Source organism: Cibotium barometz, chromosome 62 (genome assembly GCF_041138505.1).
Source record: "Cibotium barometz isolate CiBa-2024 chromosome 62, ASM4113850v1, whole genome shotgun sequence".
In the NCBI taxonomy this organism is placed as follows: Eukaryota; Viridiplantae; Streptophyta; class Polypodiopsida; order Cyatheales; family Cibotiaceae; genus Cibotium; species Cibotium barometz.
This window is the reverse complement of record NC_141107.1, coordinates 21652875-21674381: the sequence shown is the minus strand read 5'-3', so window position 1 is coordinate 21674381 and position 21507 is coordinate 21652875.

Here is a 21507-nt window from a genome sequence, read left to right as displayed (position 1 = left end):
CACTTCCATTCACATCCCATATCATTCATTCACATCTCGATTCACATGACATCACATCCATTCACATCTATCCATTTTACATCACATCACATCCATCCATTCACATCCATCACATCACATTCAATTCATATCCACATATATTCTTTCACATACACATCTATATCTATTTTTTCACATACATCCACATCCATTCTTTCACATACTCATTCACATCCATTCTTCACATACACATTCACATCCATTCTTCTCATACACATTCACATCCATTATCATCACATACATTTACTCATATCCCATATCATTCATTTACATTCTGATTCACATGACATGACATCTCATCCATTCATTCACATTTATCTGATTCACATCGCATCTCATCACATCTATCCACATCATATTCTCATCACTTCTATTTATATCACATCCATCCATCCATTCATTCACATCTATCTGATTCTCATCACATCTCATCACATCTATTCTCATCACATCTATCTGATTCTCATCACATCTCATCACATCTATTCTCATCACATCTCATCACATTCGTTTAAACATAGAATTTAAGAGAATTTTTAATTTTTGATATAAAGATTCTTTACGCATCTATTTATGCATAAAATCAACTTCAGTGGGAATAACACTTTTAACAAAATCCTTTATGCATCTATTTATGCATAAATTCAATTTTAAGGAAAATAACACTTTTAAAATAAAAATAAATCCTTTATGCATCTTTCTATGCATAAAATCAATTTTTATGAAATTAACACTTTTGGAATAAAAATAAATTCCCTTATGCATCTTTCTATGTAAAAAAATCAAAATTAATGAGAATAACTCTTTTGAAATAAAAATAAATTCCCTTATGTATCTTTCTATGCATGAAATCAAAATTAATGAGAATAACTCTTTTGAAATAAAAATAAATTCCCTTATGCATCTTTCTATGCATAAAGTCAAAATTAATGAGAATAACTCTTTTGAAATAAAAATAAATTCCCTTATGCATCTTTCTATGCACAAAATCAAAATTAATGAGAATAACTCTTTTGAAATAAAAATAAATCTTTTAGAATGCACAAACGAAAGGACTTACTCTTTTAGAATAACCTAATGATAAACTTTAGTTCCATAAAATTTAAGAAAATTTTACCATAACCTCCTTTGTATGGCTGACCATTTCTCAATTTTAACATTCAATTTATTACTTGAATTAATCCAATTTGAATTCTAATATCTCTAATCTACTCCATTTTCTAAAAATCAAGAGAGTAAACAATGAAAAGAGTTTAATCCATCTTTTTATTAAACTTGCTAGGATTAAGAAGGGCTGAATTGTAAAGAAGAGAAGGGGGTGGCCTTTCCACCATCAAGGCATAGCATCAGATTTTATTTCAAACATTTACAAAGCATAAAATTTAAGAAAACCATAGATTTAAAATTCACAATAGGTAAGAATTAAGCTTACATGGAACTTGTAAGCTTTTCTTTGGCTTGAGGGTTCTACTCTTGTTTGCAACAAGAGTGGCCACCAGTTCTTTTGGAGAGGATTTAGTCAAAAACAATTGAATTATCAATTGAATTTAATGTATTTGACTATGGGAGAAGTAGAGTAACAGTGCATAAACACTATTAACATTTTACAAAGGGGGATGCTTCTATTTATAGGAAAAAATGAGCCTCTAACCAAGCAAACTGATTCTAGAATTTTTTAGATCAGTTTGGTCAATTTTCGACCATTTTTGGGTCAGTTTAGCTCACTTTTTGGATCTAGTTGAAACAGGAGAGAGGAGAGATGAAAATATCTCATTATTTGTGATTTTAAAACTCATCTACATATGTGAAATAGGTGCCTCCTTCATGAGAGGAATTCCCCACACTGAGGTGTCAAAAATGCATCATTTCCTCTAAATATCTCTTCTTTTTTAACTAATAAACCTTGTCCTTAGTCAACTCTTCATCTTATTTGAGTATTTACTCATTTTTGGTGGATTTTTATTTTATTCTTTAATTTATCTCCTCCTCCCTACATTTGGATTAATCTTATTGGTCCAGAGGAACCTTAATCCAAAATTTTCAAAAAATCTGGATCCTCAAGCTAAGGTCCTTTTTACCTATTTTCAATTTTTTCCAATTGCACATTGGAAAGTTCTTTTTGAATTTCTGTTTCAGGGAAAATCATTTTAATAAGAAGGGATATTTTTCCATCCAAAGATATCTAGAAACTGAATTACCTCTCTCTAGAATATTTTCTCTCTCTAGGCCAAAACAGATAGAAACAAGATCTGTTATTATTCTGAAAAGGGAGTTGATTACAGGGGAAAAAACTGGATATCTTGAGGGGCTGGGGGAGGAATCTTACATTGGATCTTGTGGGAGGGGGTGACATCATTTCTAGATGTAGGCTACTCAGTTGTTCAGATGAGTGCCCTAGAATCCCCTTGTGTAGACTCATTACCTATGCTAGAGTAAGGGGATTGAGAAGTGATGTTGTTGCACTTAAGAGTGCGTTCCAATATGAGGGATACCTCCCAGAAAAGGGTGCATTTATAATTTCTATCTACACAGGCAATGGGGGGAGGAGACCTAGGTTACGCCATCACTGAGGGAGTCTTGGTCACCCATGTGGAGGGAGGTGGATGAACTATTCAAGAAGGAGTTAGAAGTTAAGCTGGAGTTCCAATACCTTTCTGGGAAGATGTTCTATGTGTGGGAGGGCAACTATAGAACCATGGATTGGATGTCCATGATTGCGAAGTCGTACAGAGAGACTCGAGCATGGCATATTCGGGTCATGTGCATTTTGATAGACCCACGCAAGACAAGTGAAATTGCACTGCTTGTTGCAGGGCTACAGAGGATGAACCCGTAAGCCTTTTTCTCCTTTTCCTTTCTTGTTTGTGTCTACTTTCATCTTATTTATTCATTTAATTTTGAAAATTTATGTTTGTAGATTGAATGAGCATGTGGTTATTATCAAACCAAGATTGAGGAATGTACTCACGAATGCTAATAACATTTGTGAGGGCCTTGCTAAGTAGGGCTACTTAAAGGGTACTCCCTGACTCCCCAAGAGCGTCAGGTCATAAATAATGTAAGAACCAAGGAGGTGGAAGGAACTATAGGCTGGTACCCTTTAAGTAGCCCTACTTACAAGGCTTGTATTTTGGGTGAGAGCAACATCTCTTTTCTTGCCTCTTGTTTGTTTGGGGTATTGACTCGTATTTTTTGGAGGTATATTCTATTTTCTTTGTCAATGTGTTGCAGGTTGAGTTTAAAGTAGACATCAAGAAAGCACTGGAGAGGATAAAGGCTACAGTTCCCATGGAGGAGAGAGCAGCTATAGAGAAGAAGGAGATTGATGCAGTGCAACAAAAAATATCTGATCGGATGGGCATGTTATAGTATTTACACTCTATCTTTGACATTCGTTAAGTGGTGTTGAGTGTGAGAGGTTTGAGTCTTCTTACTCTTGAGTTAATGTTGTGCAGGTCTTAAATTACCTTGACCCACAACTTGGAGATGTTTGGAAATAGAAATTATTTTTCTTGAATTTTGAGACTACAGATAAGGTCATCACTTCTAGAGAAAATTAAGTGCATTGCACTTTCTCCCCTTAAGGTGGTGGAGAAAAAAATTCAGTATTTATCTTTATTGGAGGCTAGTGCTATCATTGGAAATATGTATTACATGCCTGAATCAGCAGATATTCCTTATAGAGGGTGAGATTTGTATTTGGTGTCTTTGTTTTGCATTGAAAATATTGTTTGTGTTAAATTTAATCTTCTGATGCATTTCTTTATTGCAACTAAAGGTGGTTGGCTAGAGAGATTTTTTTGGAAAAGATAGAAAATCACGCCCTTTCAGTGCTTGAGGAGCTGAAGACTGTAGCAAATATAGGGCGGTTGTTTACTCTACCTCCAGACTACACTCTCACTCAGTATTATGAAGACATCAAGTTGGAGGGGATAAAGTATATGTTTACCTCTCTGAAGATAAGAGAGTAGTGAATTGAGAGGTGTTGGGAAGGTTGAGAATTTAGCTGCCAAGAAGACAGAGCTCGATCAGGCAACACATAGGGTTGTCTTTAGGTAAGCACTTCATTCATTCTTTTTGCTAATCTCCATTTAAGTTTCATTATCATTGTGCCATGCATAAATTTAATAGTTTCTTTCCATTGGAATGACCTAGATATCTCACGTACTTGAAGAGTGAAGGCAAGATTGATGACCTTCCTCGACATTGCAAGGGGTGGATAGATATTGAAACCCCTGCAACATCCATGTATCCAGTCTCCATGCATGGCCTCTCCTAGTGGGAGTTGGCCAATTTCCCTTAGTGGTTGGATTTTTTTGGTGGAAATGTGCTGACATCCATCAAGAAGACCGAGATGATCCACCCAAGGGTCAAGATACTCTCGGAAGGTCGAGATCACGGAACAAGGATAAGAAGGACTACAAAGAAGGTTAGTTTTTGTTAAGTGTTTGCAACATGCTACATGGAGTGTAGTATACCAAATGAAGTATGATTATTTGGTGTTTAACCTTTCTTTTTTGTTCTTCTTTTGCTGATAGTGTTGGACACTATCTCCACCACCTGGGGATTCCTCTCTTGATATTCATGATAGCGGTGATGGTAATTTAATTACTCATTTTATGTCATAAGATTCAAATTGGATGTGATATGGATAGGTAGTTTTGTAGATATATATGTTTATTGATGGACTATTGTGAATATTTCATTGAATTCAATCATTGGTTATTTAATCAGCTAAAAGGGTATTTAATCAGCTAAAAGGGTATTTCATTGAATTCAATCATTGGTTATTTAATCAGCTAAAAGGGTAGTGAAAGTTGTCACTCCCTTTATCTATTATTCGCCACCCTCACCAAATAGGACACTGGGCCATGGAGGATTGGCCACATTTAGATGCTTAATAGGTGACTAAATCTCCATGGGTTAGGACTTTTCTCGTGGAAAACAAAATGACATGTATGCACATTACTTTTTTTTTGCTAGCATGTGACCCTATGAGGGAGTACAAGAAGAAGAGGAGAGTAGTTCGATGGGAAGAAGATTTCATTTTCTTGAACTTTCCCACTAGGGAGAAGTGGGTGTCAGCTCTCCATTGCCTCCAAGACATTTGGTTGCCTGGCAGTGCACATTGGTGCTTGGTTTAATTGAAAGTGTATTTTGTCTACATGGCTCAAAATGCCAACTTTCTTTCAGAGGACCATGTCAAATACAATTTAGCCATAGTCGCTTCTAGTTTGGGAGATAGTGGATGGCTTGCCATGCTTCGCCCCACTGCAGGTAATGTAGGATATTCATATGCTAATTGATAAGTGTATGCCTCTTTTCTTGATTTATATGATGATTTTAAATATTGTGCTACATTGCCAGGTCCTTGCTTGACATGGATCGAGAGGTACGTCAAAGTCCAGGACCTCCACATGTTGAGAAGAGTGGTCATGTGTTGGATAATAATGAGTATGGATTTGTTAAACCTTATGGGGAGGACATGCTGGTATGTACATCCGCTTCATCTCTATTATTGAAAATGGTTTCTATTAGAATACATTTCAATGTTACATGAAGTGTCTGATCTTGTGTAACTTTGTACTTCTGTGTTGGTGTTTGCATGTCACAATGGAGCCACGCCGCTCATATTCATGGTGGCTGAGAGCCTTTCCCTATTTGAGATGCATCGGGTGTGAGCGAGTGATGACATGTGGACCCACTACATGCCAGAGGCACAACAGACTCATGGGCCCTCATCTACGAGTGCACCACTTCAGTGCTAGGGGCGCACTAGAGCGCTCATGTGGTTTTGTTTCTATGATTTTGAGTTTGCTATGTGTGCTGAGAGGTCTAGTTCTAGAGATGGGTTGTGGCACATGGCCTCTCTCATGAGGTCATGTCAGGCTAGTAGTAGATCTTATTATTCATTTGGTGTGGATGCACTCATAGTGGATACACATGTGTTACCACTAGTGGAGGCATCTGTGTGGCAAGAGAACTTGTAGGGATGACAAAGAGGTTGGGGAGGATGATTATTCAGAAAATCCCACTTCTAATCCCTTTGATGACTAGTGAGACACTTTACTTTCATTTTGCAGTCCTATGTACATTGTCTAGTGACATGTTTTATTCATGTTTGATTAAAAAATGGCTCTTGTCATGGCATATTTTGTCCCTAAACATAGATGTTTGATTTTCCTTGTGATTGTGATATAAGAGAATTGTCGACTTAACATCATTATATTCTTGGTCATTGTATTCCTCGCTTCCCAATATGAACTTATTCTTCTTTGAATTTTTTTGCTTGTAGTGTTTTGCCTACATATGCAGAAGGAATGGCTAGAGCCATGGTGAGAGACAAGCAATATGATTAATAGAGCAAGGAACACTCACGAATTCATAGTCTAATTGTGGATGATGAGTGTGAAAACAGTGGTTGAGGTGTTTTAAGGATGTTTGAATATTTTGGAATATTGAGTACATGGAATATTGAGCTAGAACTAGCATGGAGTGTTATTATATTAAGTACATGGAATATGGAGTACATGATCTATCCCATAATGACTTGCTTTTGTTCATTTTTAGGATTAATCTTTAATGGAAAGGAACAATGATCATCCTATATTTTTGTTTATGTGAAGAAAATATGTAAAAATAAATTGCCAATAGAGTTTTACACAACGTTTCTCAAAAGAATTGCTCAAACTCTAGGCCTGCTCCATCGAACACAGTTGCTCGATGTTTCGACTTACTCTCTGAGGAGTCACTGCTAGCCTTACTAGTTTTTCATCCGGCACTCCCACTTAGCCTGCCGTGCGAACATGAAGAAAACTCCAAAAGAGCTAATTTAAATAAAAGACCTAGTTTCTATCTGCCCTTTATGAAGATGGGGGCATGAACCTTCTTGTGACCTCTATCACTGATGACATGGACGGGAGGGCTGTGTCTGAAGATCCCCTAACCAATAGATGCTTAATCCAAACAATCTTTGAAAAGATACATTTTTCCCAAACAATGAAAAAAAAGGGAAGACATTCAAATCTAAGCCAGTTTTCTAGCTCAAAATGATGAGATTTGTCGGTCTTATAACTAAAAATGATAAAAATTGACCGGTTTTCTTTGAAACAAACTCTAATTTCATTCGGGATTTTAAAATTTCAATCGATTAAAATACACTAAACGTCGATTTTTTGTGAACACTGATTAATAATTGTTTAGTAGTGAGTATGATACGTACTACAATCCGTGCATTCTACACCACCTACTCCACTTCTTGGCCTCTATCTTTATGTGATTAGAAAAGATTCTCTCTTTATGTGATTAGATAATAAGTTTCCCCATAGATCCTTATAAATGTAATCAGTTAACAGAAGTACCATGTCATCTTCTCTATCTCATAACTCATTTTTTATGTGGTTACTAGCTGCCCTCTAGCCTTGTGTATGAAAAGGTGGCTAATCGATGGCTCATAAATTCTGAAAGAAATTTACAACTTGTGTGCTAACATAAACAACATGATCTTCACAAAGAACAACAAGATTTAAAAAATGGATAATAAATTGAATTTTAATTACAAACTAAGATTATAACTAATGGCTACTTCATACTTATTAGATCTCCATTTCTCAAATTTACCATCCCGTAGTGATACAACATGACTTGGTACTCGTGCACTTGGGATCTAGAGCTTGGTCTTAGCATTCTCTACTTTTGATACAAAGTCTACACATAATGAAGATGACTCCTTAACCGTCATAGAGGTCCCCTGTAAAGTGCCAAATAATAGACATAATAGAGTAACAAATATAATTGAGTGAATGAAGAAATCCTTCAAAAGTGTTCAAGTGAAGAGCTTACTTCATCCTTGCCAAAGCATGTGTCATTGGGTCTTGCCTTAGAAGTGCAGTCTGCAACTTCTCTATGTGGGTACGCTCAAACCAAAACTCCACCACACCAACAAGGTACATGATCCCAATACCGGCTAGAAGGTACAAGCTTGTTAACACCAAGCATGATCTCCCATGATTTAGCACCACGATCCAACGTTACAATCAGTAAAGTTTAGAGCCAGCCTAATCCTTGCCTGTCTCAACAGCAGGCGCAAAGGAACCCGCAATGAAATCCACTATCAAGGTCAAGCAAGACAAATAGGAGTTTCGCCAGTTCCCTTAGGTTCTCCCTTGTTAGCACTTAGCACTGTATACCCTTCCTGAAGAAGCACCCTCCATACCCGCATCTACGGCCAACTCCTCCAGGTGACCTCTGCTCTCCACTATCACCAACCCGTCACCCTTGACGTCGGTAGCTTCTCTGGCTACCAATTACAAAACCTGGCCTCTGCTTTCCACGCCTGCAGCAGCAGCTCGACCAGCAGCCTTCCTTCAATGAGGCGGCCAACACCTTTGACTTGCAGCTGCGCCGACTTGAGCTTGTCCACCAGAGCTACGCCCTTTGCCTACTTCTTTAGCCAACTTGTAAGTGCCCGAGAAGTCTCCCAGCCAGGCTTCTGTGCTCGCCTCGCCACTGTCGACCAGCAGCTCCCACTTCACTTCTTGCGCTTCAGCCACGCCAGCCCACACATCGGCACTCTTCTCTTCACACGGGAGGCCCCACCACCTTTGCAGCAACCCGTCAGCCCACTACCAGCTGCGCTCCACAAGTAGCTACCTGCGAGACGCCCTAGCGGCCTTCTCTGTAGCCTGCTGTTGTGCCCAAGAATCACCCCCACAACCTCTCTCGATACTCGATCACTCGCCAGGCTCCTCACGCTTGTCTGCTCTGCAGCACCTATGCAAGGTGATCCTCCCTCTCTACTTGGCGACCCGATTTCTGGCGACCAACATCTCCATGCTGTCGTGGCTGCCGAGTTTCCTCCTATCCTTCACACACACCAGGCGGCTCTACTTTTCTTTTTCCGTCCCTTCATGACCCTCGCCAACTGCTTTTTCTCAGTCCCTTCTCACCAGCATCGTGTCTGTAGAAATCCCTCAAGGCGGTTTTTCTCTACTTTTCACCCCGTCTCCTCGGCTCCAAGCGGCCACCTTCTCCTTCTCTCCAGTCTTCTAGACGTCAAGCTGGCAGCCCAAAAAGACTTCCAAGTGGCCATTTTTTTATTGGCCACGTATATTATGTTTTTATTTTATTTTTTTAAAGCTTCATAATAACCACACCCCTCTACATCACCTTGTACCTCAATTTCACGTGCAGTACTCATGACCTTCCAAAACTGATAAGAGCTGTCCACGACTTTGAATCATCAGCATCATCATTACCAAGACGGCCATTCCAAACCTGAAAGACTCTCTAAACTCAAGCATAAGAGCAATTCATATTTTACTGGCGTCGCGTGAGAGATTTCAATATTTACAGTCTAAATTGGGCTCTCTCCATATAAACCAGCATATGTACATCCATTTCCACCAGAGGCTCATCAAAACCCTATCATTGACATCCTCAAGCTCATCCACCTCTTATTTACACCCATCCAAAACACCTTGACAAATAAAAAGCTCATACAAATAAAAACTTCAAGTCTCCAGTGTAGTTGCTCCAAAGAAAAATGCATGCACTAACTCACTCCAAAGCCATTTAGACTGTACATTCGCCAGGGCATTCAGGGCAAAGTTTTATTGCACACCATGCATCCCATATGTACACGGACTCAAAACACCTTTACAGAAAAACGCCTGACATACTTTGCCCAACCCCCAGCCTGCTGAATCATTCATGATCAGTAGTAAAAAGCATTTCAAGACCTAAATCCATATCCAAAAACTGCCTTTCATTTGAAATCACATCTTCAGACACTGCGTCCTGCACAATCACCATCAAACGTGCATAATACTTCTTCAGTCTGTATCCATTTACCCTGGAAGCATGTAAAGTCCCATCTAAATCTGCCAATTGATAGGTACCATTTGCAAATCCTTGCATCACCAAGAAAGGTCCTTCCCACTTAATTTGAAACTTCTTATGAAAGGAATTATCCAACCTGCTATTATAACGTAATACCAAGTCATCCTTCATAATTCCCTTGCTTTTTATTTTCTTGTTGAACTTCTCCAACGTCCTTGCCTGCATATCTTCATAATGCTTCAAAGCATTATCCCTGTTCAGCTGTGCTTCTTGTAAATATAACAGTCGCTCTTTAAGGGCATCTTTAGGTTCTTCCAAAAGCTTTTCCAACATTTTAACAGCTGGTATCTCCACCTCAATAGGCAATAAGGCTTCCTTCCCATAAACAAAATAAAATGGAGTGAAACCCGTACCAATCTTAATTGCTGTCTTGTATGCCCACAAGGCAGCAGGCAACTCCAGATCCCAATTCTTGCCTTGTTGCTCTGTGACCTTGGATAAAATCTTGATCAATTCACCAATGAAATGCTCATTCAGGCCATTACACTGTGGATAGTAAGGTGTGGTAAAACTGTGACGGATCTTCATCTTTGTACACAAATAGTCCATAAGCTCTGCTCTGAAACTTGGACCTTGATCAAAAAGCAATTCCAATGGCACACCAAATTTACAACAGATATCCTGATATACAAACTTTGCCACTTCCTTAGCAGTAATTTGTTTCACTGCCTTTGCTTCCGCCCATCTAGAAAGGTAATCAACTAAAGTCAAGATGTAGCACTTCCCTTGGCTAGTAATAGGCAATGGCCCAACAGCATCAATTCCCCGTTTTTCAAAAACATCATAAGCAAGAATTGTCTTCCTCATTTCAAGCCTTAATATCTGTCTACTGTGAGCTTGGCATTGTTTGCATGACCTGCACCAATGATTAATATCCTTATGTACACTTGGCCATACATAACCTTCCTACAATACCTTATGCAAGGTAATCTTTGAGGCAAAATGTCCACCGCATGCTCCTTCATGATTTTCCTTAAGAATTTTGTAGATTTCTTCTTTCCAAGGCACCCATCGCATTATCAAATCAATTCCCTTCAAATACAAAGCATCACCAACCATCACATACCTTACAGCTTTCCTGATGAAACCATATTTTTTTTTGATTTTTCAATACCATTAGGAATCATCCCTGTTAACAAGAACTCCTCAATATCCTGTAAATTCTCCCTGCCACAATAAAATGGTGCATGAGCTTTAAGAACAAAAACTTCACCAATCATTCCCTGGGTTGCTTCATGAGCCTCCTCATTATGGCCTCGATCCACATGCTTAAGACTCCAAGCTTCAAATTCCTTCAGCAAACCTTTAATCTTGAAACACATTTCTTTGAGTAACATATTCTTTGACTTCCAAACTCCCAATACCTGTTTTACCACAAGCAATGCATCTCCTCGAATGCGAATCCTGTGTACACCATGCTTCAAACATATTTGCAATCCAACTTCCAAAGTCAGATACTCTGCTTCATTGTTGCTATGTGCATCCACTTTAACACCCTTCTTAAAAACAAGGCAACCCTGTGGATCATAAAGCACTAAACCTCCTGAGGCTGCATCATGGCTTTTCCTGTAAGAACCATCAAAATATAATAAGTGTGCATTCACCAACTGAGCCGCATCCTCAACTGGCTTCTTGATGGTCTCCTCCTTTATAAGAAGAGGACTCTCCTTATATGTCAGTAGATAAGCTAAGGTAGCCCTGGTACTCTCTTCCACCAAGAATGAGAAGGTAAACTCCTGCAACTCAATCACCCACTTCATCATAGCCTTAGATAAATTTGTGCCATTTATCAATTGAGGCAAAAAAGTGTAGCTCGTCAAAAACACAAAGGGGCGAGGCAACAAGTAATGGCCGAACCACCTACATGCATATAGTATACTAACCATAACAAGTTCCACTTCTGATAACAACCTTTCTCTAGCAAGTTTTACTCTGCTAGCACAGTAGACTGGTTGCATATAATGTGATTCTTTCCCCTTCTGTAACAACATAGCTCCAATAGCATCTTCACCTACTAAAGGATTGACATAAAATACTTATTCCCAGTTAGGAGCCTGCATTGTAGGAATAGCTCCCAACACCTCCTTCACTTTTTGGAAAACTACCTCACACTCCTCCATCCAATGCAAAGGATCATGCTTTGCTGCTTGCTGCAAAGGATATAACAACTGTGAAGATAGAGAGATGAATCGAGCCATATACTTCACCTTTTGCACAAAAGTAGCCAGTTGCTTTGTATTCTTTGGTGTAGGAAGAAGAAGAAGAGACTTGACTTTATCAGGATCCGGATCAATACCATTCTTTGAAACAACATGGCCCAAGAGCTTCACCCTCGGTTGAGATAAAAAACACTTTTTTGGATCAATACCATTCTTTGAAACAACATGGCCCAAGAGCTTCACCCTCGGTTGAGATAAAAAACACTTTTTTGGATTTAATTGACCACCACACTCATCATAACGTTGAAAAACTGTAGCAGCCTATCACAATGCTCTTGCCTGGAGCTGTATATACAAAAATCATCAATAAAATCCTTCACAAACTTGTTCAAAAAAGGAGATAATACCCAATTTTCCCTTTTCTGATAGTAGGCTAGCCCATCTCAATCCAAAAGGAAGAACTTTGTAGCAAAAACACCCCCACGGTGTAATGAAAGTCATCTTGCGCTGATCTTCTTCTGCAATCTTTAACTGGAAATAACCTGAAAACCCATCACAAACACTATAGGTCTTTCATATCCAGCTACAGTATCCAAGATCTCATCCAAAAAAGGTAGGGGATAAGAATCCTTCTTTGTAGCAGCATTCAAAGGCTTGAAATCCACACATATACGCCACCTGCCATCCTTCTTTGGACTCACCACCGTAGGACTTACCCACTCAGTTGTGTCCACTGGTGTAATGAAACATGCACTCAACAGCTTATCAACTTTCTCTCTCAGGGCCTGCATTTGTTCTCGTCCCATCCTGCATTTGTTCTCGTCCCATCCTGCAAAGCTTCTGCCTAACTGTTTTTACACCTTCTTTCAATTCAATCCTTAAATCTGGCCCTTTAAATCCTCGAATCTCCTTATAAGAAGTGATGAACAATTCTGGAAAATGAGACAGCATATTAACATATCCAACCTTTTCTCCACTCGAGAGATCCGGACTCAGCATTCATTCAATCAGCTCCTGCTTCTTCACTTCTATCTTTGGCTGTAGTAATTCCTCGATCACTTCATATGACCCCAAGGTATCTTCTCCCTCAGCACCCACTTCATGCACTTCTTTATCTTCATTGCCTTGTTGCTCTGATATTAGGAAAGCCACATCTGCCTCTTCTTCACTAGAAGCAGTAGTCGATGAATCCATCTCTGATTTAGAAGTACTGGTGGTAATTTCCTCTTCACTCGAATCCTGTGGCCTCTCCCACACATCATTCAAAGATCACCTACTATGCATCTCAAAAGATTTTTTATTACCCCACTTATTGTGCAAAGAAATGGTCCCATACCTCCACTCTTGTACTGCACCCACCACTCGCAACCAGGGTCGTCCAAGAATAATTGGAAAAGCACCAAGACCCGCAGGCATCACATGAAAATCTATAGTAGCTTTGACATTAAAAGCTTCAATTTCCAACTCCTTTATCATACCAAGACATTTTACCTTTTGATGATTAGCCATCCCGATTCGAAAACCAGAAACCCCAGACACCCTCAAGCCTGACTGCTCCACACATGATTGGGTAATCACACAGATTTGAGCTCCTCCATCTATATAGGCCTGACCAAGGTTCCTACCTTTACTCCACACCTCCACAATAGGGCAAATATCTGGAAGCTCTTCTAAAGATAGTACTTTAACTAACCTCTTCTCTGACTCCTTTTCCATTGGATTCACAAGTCCCTTCCATTGCCTTCTCAATTTTGGCACCATCTCCACCAATTGCCCAAAGGTGATGTTGGCCTTCCTGTTCACCAAATCAGATTTCAAGTCATAGCTGGTTTCCAGTGGGAAGTTTGACACTTGGAACCTTCTACGAGGCTTCCGTTTCCTTTTGGCTTTCACATCTTCTCCTTCCTGCTGCTTCCCCTTCTTACGGTTGGGTCCAGCCACCCCTTTTCCTTCTCTTTCATCCGTTGTGCGCTTGCCAACGGGCATCACATCCCCTTCTTCTCTCACCTGAACATTCTCGAGAGTAACAACATTCATGACCTTTGCCTTCCCCTTCTCCTCAGCTGTGATTCCACTAGGGGCTGCTTGATCCCTGATATCAATACCATAATCATTTGACCTGTCAGGTAACTGTGAAGGTAGTGGGTACATATCACCACCCATTCGCTGAGGCTTATCACAATCTATACTCAGATGACCAAGCTCACCACAATTCCAGCATGTAGGGATGAAACGATGGCCCCTACCACCACGACCACGTCCATACCCTGCTTGTCCATCTCCCCCTTCATGATTATTGCCTCTACCTCTACCACGTCCACCACCTGTACTTCCCATTAAATTTAAGCTCAAATTCTTCATAAGATCAACCATCTGTTTCATATCCTGTCGCAATCCCTCATCAGAACCTACAGGAGACGAGCAGCCCTTGATGATAGAGGAAGCAGGGGACATTCCAACCCCACCACTCCCCACATTTCCTATTGGTGGTTGGTGTGACAAAGAATATTTGTTAATTACAGATATTCAAGCTGTCTTTGACATAAGGGAATACTACTGTCTGGACATCATTGCACAGAATCTTGAGGAAGATGAAGATTTTGTGGATCCAGATTTGGATAAGTATCTCTTATTGGATTCAAATGTCAAGGACAGTGAGTTCCATTCTGCTGTGCCGACACAACATTATCCATGATGTACAAGGATGCAAAAAGCTATGAATCCAGCCTTCCCACCACTAAAGGGGAATTTCAGGCTATTCAGCAACAAAAGACTTAATATTTCACACATGGGAAGGGAAGGGGAATTTCAGGCTATTCAGCAACAAAAGACTTAATATTTCACACATGGGAAGGGAAGGGGCATCCTCATCGACGACGGTCCAAGACACTAACTCAACAATCAATATATGGACAAATGATTTACTAGTTAGGTGTGTTTACTTATTAATTACTTTTTATCGTAACTGAGTATCTTATTCTATTTATTGTGTTGGCTCATCGACAGTATTGTTTTGCAGTTGGTTGTGTTTAAGGATGAGTTTCTCGGTCGCAGAGCAAGCAAATGCATGGGAGGACTCGGAATGGACTCAGCACTGGGAGAGTACATAAATCGATCATAAGTTTCCACAATTCATTATATTCCACAAGAAATTCTCAAAAGATAATGCATAATTTCCTTTGTTTGCAATCAAGACATTATCCAGATACCTTGGGGTATATCGTGTTAGGTGGAATGCAGACAAAGTCATGCTTTTGGAGAAGCAGTTAGCATTGCAAATCTTTGGGCAGGGCCCTGGAGTCTATGCACTAAGGAGTAAATATTACTTAGCCTATACTGCTTATGGATTGGCGTGTGGGATTAAGGATCCCAATATGCTAAGTGATTATGGCAAAAGGGAGCTTTTGAGATTCACAAAACCGAGGGTTCCTCTAGTTTGCCAATTACAGGATGTTGCCGAGCCATCTTCAAAAAGGGCAAGGCTTCATGCAACCGAGGATGTTAGTGATGAGCAGGTTAAGGAGTAGTAGTATATTCCTATCTCTTGTAATAATATTCTCTCTCGTGTAATGTCATGATAGTTTTGCATATGATCATTTCTGAATTTGAAATGTTAATCATGGATCTAAGGGTATACCGGGGCACTTGAAAGACCCAAACTTCAAGCCAATTCTTGATATTCCATTGTCAAGTGTCCACATTTATACAATGCATGATCTTTGTAGAATCATTGAAAAACTCTTGTTTTTATACATATGTTTTGCATGGACTCTACAACCCAATACAACAAAGGTTACATCCATCAAAGCACTATGGTTTGCATGGTGGACATGCAAAAATTGAACAAGATGAAAAAAGGTCTAAGGATGGGAAGAATATACCTAAGAAACCTTCCATTGGGGGTGTTAAAGCAAGAAGGTTTCTATTTGAGCCAACACCAGAAGGTTGTAGAAGAAGACGATCAGTGCAGATCATAAAATACAATAGATGGAAGTGCGTTCACAATGCACTAGTAGACCATGTAGACAATGGTCAAGCAAGAACACGGAAAGCCAAGGTGTGGAAATCTCTAGACACTATGTTTAAGTTCTGTGACAAGAAAGCGTGGACAAAGGAGGACCATGAGATAATTCAAACAGTGCTAGATGAGTTCAAGAGATCAATGATTGATGCATGGACGGATCAACACATCACCCCCTATATGGTATTAGATTGATTATGCATTGAACTAGTTTTTATACTGTATATTAAAAAATATACTAATTAATGTATTCTTTTATTCTCTTGAAGCATATTATATATCGTCATACCCCTTGGTTTGCAAAGAAGTATGGTAGTTTATCAATATAGTCACCCAGGGAATGGAGAAAACACATTATCAAGCATGCTCCGGGTATTTCAATCATACAAGACATGGTGGAGGAGCAGAAAAAGCTAACAATTTAGAGGAATTACATTAGTGGACATATAGGAAGCTTGTACACAAAGCCAAAAAGAAGCAGCAGTTCAAAGCATCCCAAATTAATCAAGCAATAAAACTTGTGAAGAAGAAAGAAAACAAGATATATGGAGGAGATCTAATGCAAGTATTAAGCAGAATGCGAGTAACAAAACAAAGAAATGGGAAGATTCGAGAAACAAAAAAAATTAAGGAGATATTTAATGCAAAATCGTGTTAGTTAGACAAAAGATTATCTTATTCTTTTCTGAACTGACAGTTCAGTGGTCCTTACTGATGACAGTTCTGAGCCATGTTTCCATATTTTATTATTTTTGAGTTAGACAAAAGATTATCTTATTCTTTTCTGAACTGACAGTTCAGTGGTCCTTACTGATGACAGTTCTGAGCCATGTTTCCATATTTTATTATTTTTGAGATCTTTTAGGAGAGAAATAAATCGAAAAATAGTGAATTTCTTATAGGGCCCCAAAATGAGCTCCCTTTTTCCCTAATGCATTGTAGGCAAACTCGACTAGGTGCAGATAGCTCAGCCACTTCTTGGGTTCCCTGCCACACAGCATGACCGAAGTATATCTTTGATTAATTGGTTCACCCTTTCTGTTTGACCATTGGTCTTGAAATGGTAAGCTATGCTGAGATCCAAGAAAGTTCCTACTGCTTCAAAAAATGCAGTCTAGAATCTTGACGTGAACTTGGGATCTCGATCACATTAGGAATTTTTTGGACCCAAAAAGGGCCTCTTAAGGATTCCGAATTTTAAGGGATTAGAGATTAAAAAGCTGGGCTTAAGGGAGACAGGCTATGATGACCCCTATTTTTCGCCTTGCCACATCAGCCATACCCCCTAGTTTCACTTTTTAAAGGGAATATTCTCATACTCTCTTTCTTACTTTTTGACTTTTCTCATACTTTCTCATACTTTTTGAATTTTTTATCTTCACTCTGTACGAATTGAATCTTTCTTGTTAGTTTGAAATCTCCTTTCTCATTAACTCCCACCATATCTCCCTTCCACACCAGCAAAACATTCTTGTATTTAGGTGGATCCCAAAAAGTGAAAATCTTTTATTTTTTATTTTTTTACATTTTGAGGTGGAAAAAACACCACCCAACCAATATGTATGATAAAATAAAATTTTTCCTCCAAAAAGCTTGTAATTCAAGGGTCATGTCAGAAGCCTATCAGGAGCCAGCACATCCATAACTAACTGTGAGGTCCCCACCACAACCCCATAAACATAACTAACTGTCAGGAACCACTACATCCATGAGATCCCGAAATTGTGGGGACCCCAAAAATTATTATTTTTTAATTTTTCTCATAAATGTAATTTATTGATGAAAAACTCCATGTTAGTATATTTGTATATCAAAAATACCATTTTCTACTTAGAAAAACGGATTTGTGTTAAACCTGCAACAACAAAGTTTTAACAGTCTCTCTCACTCCCTCCCTCCCTCCCTCTCTCTCTCTCTCTCTCTCTCTCTGTCTCTGTCTCTCTCTCTCTCTCCCCTCTGAGGATCTCTCTGCTTTAGCTTCTTCCTCTGCTTAACTATGGAGCCTTTGCAAGCTGTGTGTGTAGCCCCTTGTGAAGCTAGAAAACGGAAGGTTGATTTACACATTCGTATTCCTGAAGAGTATGGTAGCTCTAAAAAAACCCATCCTACTGATGCACAATCTGTCCAAGCTCGTAGGATAGCTAAGGAGAAAAATGTAGATCTTTGGGTTGATGGGCATCTCTATCTAGTTGACCCTCCATTAAGAGCAAACCCTCTTTTTTGCAATTTATCATCTTTTATGCAATTTGTTGGTGAAGGAGAGCTTGGCTTGTTAGGATACTGCAGAAGATTGACTACAAGTGGAGCTTGGCGAACCCATATTCTCCAATGTCAATTGCAAGCATCACAATTCAGCCTTTTACAATGTCAAGAAGGACTTAAAACATCATCAGTGAATAAGCACCTGCTCCAACATATTGACTTATGGTGTGATGGAAGTATATATCCAAAATGTCTAGTAAAAAAATCTACACCTCCATTTGTCAATCCAACCACACTACTGAGGTTTGTGGGCGATGGACAAAATGGACTTCTTGGTTATATTTCAGCACAGTCTGCATTTGCAGAAACATATAAAACAATGTACCTACAAGAAAAGGGAGCCAAGATTCAAGAGATAGCTATTCGTGCAAAATTGGAGCAGCAGTTGCAGAATGAAATTGAGGAGCATTCAAAGAGTAAAAAAGAGTTGACAAGATCAAGAAGGAAGAGAACCGTGCTTGGAGATAGACAACGAAGCAGGAAGATTAAAAACATTGCAAATTTGAAGGTTGGGACTGGTGGATGCAAGCGAAGAATTCAAGAAGCAAGGTTAGTTTGTAATTTTTTATTTTTTATACTCAAAAATGCTCTCAAATGACTATATCTATTTTGTCCATTAACGCAAAACAGGATTGGAAGTGTTGAATAATATAGGCATATTGTGTTGTTACTATAGGAAACTATTGGAGCCTGCAAAAGAAAATATGGATCCCAACCTTCTTCCAGTTAAACAAATGAAAGGATTGCTTTCTTGTGGTGTAGCAAAAGGTTTTATTGAAAAAAAAAATGCAAAACAATCAAACGCAATGTTGTAGAGGACTTTATATCCAATAATCAAGTTGATGGTACTACAATCCAAGAGGCTCTTGATGTTAGTGGAGTTAGCAGGAAGGGATATAGTTCGATTTTCCATGCGATATCCTCAACTTTAAGAGATCAAAGGATTAAACGAGTTTTACTGCCAAATCCAGCAATAGTGTGGAAGATAAGAGGTCATTTGAATGAAAGTATAGATGAGTTTATTGGACCATATATCCATATTGAAGAAATATTTCATGGTGCTAAAGGAACCACTGTGTATGACCCTTGGAACAATATATTTGTAGATCTACAACAACTTCAAAGAAGAATAGTCGAGTTTTATGGAATTTGAAGAGTGCAAAGGCATTTTGAAATTTGTTATCAAACTGGATGAGTGTGAGGTTGTAAAGGAAAAGAAAATGGAAAGGATTACTATCACATTGATGAATGGAGCACTTGATACATCATTGAATGAAGCGAGTTCGAAGTATTTTAGTGTGCAGTCGGAGAAACACATATGGTGGTTGGGCTCGTTCCAGGTATGATTATTTTTTATTTCATACTTGATTTTAGTCAATGTTTTCAAATCTTTTATAGTAAGACTTTTGTATAATCACAGGTAAAGACAGAAGACCATGAAATACTAGATTGGGTGTTTCACCACACGGAAATACCAAGAATAATTAAAAGACAAGTGCAAGGAGAGAATCTCCATGTTGCAGGAAAAGGTGATTTTCAAGTAGAGTGGCACATGGCGGGGGATCTTTTATAGTAAGACTTTTGTATAATCTTTTATAGTAAGACTTTTGTTTTGTATAATCACAGGTAAAGACAGAAGACCATGAAATACTAGATTGGGTGTTTCACCACACGGAAATACCAAGAATAATTAAAAGACAAGTGCAAGGAGAGAATCTCCATGTTGCAGGAAAAGGTGATTTTCAAGTAGAGTGGCACATGGCGGGAGATCTTAAAACACTTAAGTGCATGTATAACGTTAGTAAAGGAGGTAACTCAAAGTCTCCTTGTCTTTATTGCAAAGAATCAGCTCAAGTAATGGATTCCAAATGGTGGAAGAGAGCACCTAATAGAGATAAAGTTGACCCTGACTTCAAGGCCATTCTTGACATTCCACTATGTAATGTTCACATATGCACATTGCATGCTCTATGTCGAATTATTGAGAAATTGGTATTTTTGTATATTGGATTTGCTTGGAAACTCCGTCCCAAAAGAAATAGAAAGGATGCTCTTCATGCATTGGAAAAAGTGTTATCCGCCGATATAGGTCTGCATGGAGGTGATGTTCATATCAAAAAGGATTTTAAAAAGTCTACCAATGGCAAGGAGGTACCAATCAAGCCCTCTATTGGTGGTGTTAAGGCAAGAAGATTCTTGTCTCGACCCAAACACAGTAGTAAGCAAGGCAAGGTAGAACAGTTTCAAGGATTAGTTATGGATTGTGGAAGCAAGTCCATAATGCCGTGAAAGATCATGAGGCAGATGGGGAAGCACGAAATGTGAAGGCAGAGGTGTGGAGGTCTCTTGATCAACTCTTCATGTTCTGTGACAATGTAACATGGACAAAGAGTGATTACAAGAACTTTGAAGAGGCAATTAAACATTTTGGGAAGTTAATGAAAGATGCGTGGACAGCCTGCAATATAACTCACTACATGGTAAAGTGATGTCTTCTTCTTTTACTTAAGTGTGATCCTCTTTTCTTTTATAACTTACTATGTATTCTTATGTCTTTGTGAAAACAGCATATCATCTACAACCACCTTCCCTATTTTGTCAAAAAGTATGGATGCCTAGCAATTTGGTCTACCCAAGGCATGGAGAAGTCTCACTACATGGCACGTAATGCATTTTTCAGACACACACAACACTATGGAGGGAGTCAAAAGGCAAATAGTTTGAAGGAAGTCTTCCAATGGTTTTACCGAGGCATTCTACAAAGGCTGCATGCTAAAAGAAAAGTTGCTAGTTCCAAAGTCAAGCTTGCTTTTATTCTAGCCCAAAAGCAAAGACGAAGACAAACTTTGGACAATTCAATGGCAGCAGAGAGACATAGACAATGGAGGGATTCGAAGATATTTAGAAACCATAAATGGACAAGTAAACATGAATAGCAGTTTGTAACTTATTGGTGTTATGTCCACATGTTTTCAAACTCAATCAATAGATTTTTATTCTGTGGAACAAGTGACTCTTGGTGTTATGCCTATATGTTTTGAGACTCCATCAAAAGTATTTCTTTTGTGAAACATGTGATCTATATTAACAAGCATCAATACATCCATATATTAACACACAAAAAAT